Here is a 5,562-nt window from a genome sequence, read left to right as displayed (position 1 = left end):
TGTTGATTATGTTACGTGCACAGTCGATATTTGTTTGGTAGTGTTGGAAAATTCTACAAACGGTTTCAATTTTGCAATACTGTGGTTTTTCAGTCAACCATGATCATTGAATTCGGTTTTTTTTAAGAGTTTTATTTTATATAAATATATTTAAGGAATAAAACAGGTGTTAGCAATTGACTATTACATATTTGAAAATACAATAAAATAGTTGTGTATGTATATCAAATAATGGGATATATATAATATATATATATATATATATATTATTAATCTGGATATCTAATCCGTTATGCGAGCAGACTAATCTCAGGACGACTACTTGTTTTGCAGATAGCCCAAAGTCACCGTATTTGAACATTCGTGGCTACAAGGGGATTTATTAATTTGGTGTCAACAGATAATGAAAAATCAATACAATTCATCTAAAAAATCGAAAATTAATGAATATTTCATTAAACATACCCTTAATGTAAAATATTTTCAAAATAATATAAAATCATTTATATTTCTTAAATAATTACTTTTTGAAAGTTCATTCACACCTTTTTTTTTTCTCCTTTCTACGGTTTGAATAGAGTTTTAGAGAATATGACTTAAAAGTTGTTTGTTTACCTCTTAATAATTTCATTAAAAGGCAGTATTTGAATCGTTAAGAGATAAATCTTGTTTGTTAAAAAAAAGTTTGTCTCTTAATGGTTCTAAAACTCTGATTTTGTTCTTGTGTCTCCCTTAACCATTCAACACTCTAATTTCATTCTGAATAATTATCAAACAGTTATATTTCATTTTACACTATATTATAAAAGTATATTAATTATTTTTCACCAAACCATTCAACATTTGTCAAACAGTCCCTTAGACAAAAATTCAAAAATCTCTTTTTGAAAATTTTGTTAGAAATGCTCCAACGTTGATCTTATTTTATTAAAGAAAAACATAAATTAAAAGAGTAAAAGTCCTTAATCATCTTATTATGTTAATTACGTGTGATAATTAATTGACCATGTGTTAAATTAAAACTTGAGATAGCGTGATGGGTTTGCTAATAATTTTCAATATAACATCTTACAAATAAATTTTATATTATTAAATCAAAACATTAAGGGTTCTCTGTTTGTTTTTTTCAAAATTACCTTTTAATACCTCTGAAATTTGATTCATTCAAACGTTTGGTATTAAGAGTGTTTATTTTTTATTTTTACAATAAGAGTTTAAAAGCTCTAAATGTCCTCTGAAATTTTAAGTGGTAAACGTATCTTTTAATACCTTTTAATTTTAATCCAGTCTCTATCAAATGATTCGTATTTTGGGGGTTGGAAGAGATTTGTTAGCAAAAACTATTTATCTTTTATATTTTTGTATTAGTTTGACCGATTCAAATTTCAGACCTCAGACATGAAAACAAACAATCTTATTGATCCAAATTTCAAACTTCAAAAATGTGAGTTCATCTGAACGCAAATGCAGATACACATTATCGAGATCGGAAGGCAACGTGGATATCTTGACAATACGTTTACGGACTCCACATTATTGGAAGTCGTGATATTGTAACGCATTCCAGCGAAATATGCTCTTGACCACTTAGTTTTGTCGGCATCGTCAAATGTTTTTTCTTGCACTGACTGGTAGAGCTTGACGAAATTCGGCTAATTTTTGTTCAAAATCCTTCACCGTATAAGCTTTGCAGGTCCTCTAAAACATCTCTCCCAACAACCTGTTTTTTTTTTTTTTTTCGTTTTTTCGTAAATTCATTTTGAGGTGTCGACAACAAAACTCGTGATTTNTTTTTTTTTTTTTTTTTTTTTTGCGCTAAATCGTAAATTCATTTTGAGGTGTCGACAACAAAACTCGTGATTTGCGATAGAAAATACAGATTTAATCACCATGTTTATGGAAGAAGTCCGATTAGATATGATGCACAATTTTTCCGGCTCATTGATGCATTCCTTCAACCTGGATAAAAACCATGTCCAGGACTCCCAACTCTCTGTCTTACCTATCCCGTAAGCAATAGACAAAATTTGATTGTTTTCGTCCATGCCAACTGCCAAAAACATGGTACCTAAGTGAGGACTTTTCAAATGAGCATTGTCTATTATAATCAGAGGTCGTAAGTGATTCACAAACTATCGAATTTGTAGAAAATGAAAAAGAACAACAAAATGAGTATATATAAAAATAGTGTATATATATACATATAATTTCAAAAAAAAATATTTTTACCACACAACCAATGGCGACAAATAAACGTTCAACTCGAGCCCTTTCATCCGTATCAATCTTCGTTACGGCCCCTGAATTAGCCTTTTTCAAATTGAAGCAGTATACCAGGAGTACGGATAATGATTCCTCCGGGTCACCTATTAGGAGGAGACTGATATAACACTTTGCACGCCAAACTTGCACACAGCTAACTGAGATTTTGTAGTTGTTCTTCATATCGACGATGATGTCATCACTCTTGTATATTCTACTTGTGTCATTCATTCAATCTTATAATATATGACCTGACACCTTCTTGTTTGTTTGACGGTGATTGGGATACACCATGTGTGTAAGTCCTTAAATTTACGAACATGTTACACCGTCGTACCATTAATTACGGTTGCTCTTATTCGTCATTTGCACTTTTCTAATATACATACTGGTTTGAACCTAGATTGCATGAAGCGGGTGGTTTTTATTTGGTAACCCTCTTCAAGACATTTCAGTCCTAGGGCTAGTTTCAAAGCCTTCTTTACTCTTGAAAATTAGTTTAACTTTCACTCGTTTAGAACGTTGATATTTGGGTCTGTTCTTTAAGCTTCACAATAGGGACTGTCATTGATAATGGGGGAGACATGTCCCAAAATAAAGTACAACTCACCAGAGCACTAATATCACCCTTACCAAGACCTTCTATATCTTCCTTCTTTGCTCCTTATTTATCTTTCGTATTTGATTCGCTATCACTATTATTTGACTGTAGCCTCATATACTCATCTGTATTGGGATGATACAAACAATCCCTCGAGACAACCCTATAATAAGGATCAAGATCAACCTTATATTTCTCATATGCATTTTCAGTGTCATCAAAATTTGTTTCATATTCTTCAGCAAAAATTTTAGAAATACGAATGTCATAGTCAGATGGTAGATCTTGGTATTGGTATGTTGAACGATTTTCATATGACTTATATGGAGTGTTATACGATTGATATGGAGTTTCATACATCCCCTGACTATGAAACGGGTGATACTAAGATTGGTATGTTTCAAATGGAGTTTGAAACGGTTGATATTGAGTTTGGTACAAATAAAATGGAGTGCTAGGAGTTGTCTCATCACTTTGAAAGGACTGATATGAAATAAGTGGAAGTATGTTCTGGATGGAACCCGGCTCACATTAGTTTGGCACATACGGAATGAGTGGAAGTATATACTGAGGATGCTCGGCTCCATACACAGTGGCTAGGACAATCTCTTGGTTTGAGTTCGATTGATCAATTTCAATACCAGAATCGCAAACATACAATCTTAAGGTTTGCGGCGAGATATCCACACCAATAACCAAAAAATATCTCGTATCATCGGTATCAAATAACTCGACAATTGCATCAGATGACAGAGATTTATATTTTAACTTAAAACGATGGTTATTTTGTTCAGTTTATAAATTTTAAGGTTAAAAATGTAACTTTCATATTCTTAAGGGTTATTTATGTCAGGTTCCCCTAGTTTGTGCTTTCGTGGGGTAATAATCCCTCACAATAAGGCGATTTCAGTAATTAAGCAATTTCTCTATTAAATATATCTGAAGACTACGTGGACCAATAAAATCACAAGACAAGTGAAATATTCTCGGCTAGTATGCGACAACGTGTCCAATTTTAAATGTCACCACATTATTTTATATAATGTAAGTCAAGTATGTTTTAAATAATAATGTTACTTTCTAAATAAAAAAAAAACATTTTTTAATAATAAAATTCGTAATTATTATAAAATATAGTTACTTTCTTCTTCATTAACTTTAAAATTCAATCCACTATTCGAGCCGACTAATCCCATAACAACCACATGCTTTACGGGGAGCATGGAGTTACCGTATTTGAATCTTCGTGGTCATAAGGGCATTTTTATTCTTATTTGGATTTAAACCTAGAATCTTCAGACACTTTTAATCTTTAGAGCCCAAGCTTAAACTAATCAAACACTATTTTTATGATTAAATTTTTTGTATTTATATTATATTATATTAAAGTGGATTACATGTTTGTCCATGTGCTTTTTAAGAATTATGGATTTTGTCCTTAAATAAATAATTGTGATTTACATTTTACTATGGATTGGTTTTTTTGACTCCATTACACATCCTCCTAGTAAAAGATAATTTAATAATATTATTTTTCAAAAAATAAATATTAAAAAAAAACAAGTTTATGAATACTGAATAGTGGTGGCTTGAAAGAGGGGTGTCTTCCTTAGTCACGCTTCTCCTCGGTCAAAAAGCATCCTATTCATGTTTACCATTGACTTTCATCACGTTTATTAAACATACAAGACTCTTGCTTCGTGTTACGACTCTTATCAGATAATATTATTAGTCATTATTATTTTTAATCAATAAGGTAAATGATATCAGTAATGTTTATCAGATAAGAATTTGATAAACAGCTTTTAAGATCGATTGTGATCTTTATACTTGTTTCATGATTACAAGTAGTTGTGGATCCACAACCACTGGCATAGATGCACAAGGACCATATTTTTGTGCCTGGTCCAATTAGTTGTGGGTCAATAAAGACATACACAAGTATGTGCACACGTGCTCGCACATACATAGACAGAGAGAGGGGAAAAAGTTAGACCACCTTTTTATACTTGAAACTTCACAGTAAAACACTGTGAAGGTAACATTTACAGTGTTTTTGCTGTGAAAGTTCAACTTTTTTTTTTAGCTTCACAATATTTTGTTGTGAAGTTTTAAGTGTTAAAAAGTGGTCTCACGAAAATAGACTGGTCTCACGTGATCCCAACCCTATATATACTTGGGATCATGTGAGACTAAGGGTTTTTCGTGAGACCCGTAAGACCAATTCTCAACTCTTGGATTAGATCTACAATATGAACATTTATAATCACAAAATTGCAACGAGACTTCTTAATAATCACAAAATTGTCACCGTACAACTTTAGACCATTAGATTATTAACTTATAAAGTTGACCAATGAACATAAATTGGTCTTACGTGTCTCATGAAAAACCTTTGGTCTCACGTAAACCCAACCCTTATATATATATATATATATATATAAGCTCATGGATGTTCAGATTGTAGATCTAATTCAATGATTGAGAATTGATCTTACGGATTTCACGAAAAACTCTTGATCTCACATGATCCCAAGTCTATATATTTATATCTATACTATATTATAAAGCATTTGACTAAAACTCTTAAACCCGTTCATCCCTAAACGATTTCATCCCTATCCGATTTCATCACATATCTGAATTCGTGTAACTAACTGCAGATAAACACAATCAAATACAGGATAAACATCTCATTT

This window comes from Cynara cardunculus, assembly GCF_001531365.2.
Source record: "Cynara cardunculus var. scolymus isolate 2C chromosome LG 1, CcrdV1, whole genome shotgun sequence".
Lineage (NCBI taxonomy): Eukaryota > Viridiplantae > Streptophyta > Magnoliopsida > Asterales > Asteraceae > Cynara > Cynara cardunculus.
The sequence above is the reverse complement of the archived record's forward strand: the minus strand, read 5'-3'. Positions refer to the sequence as shown.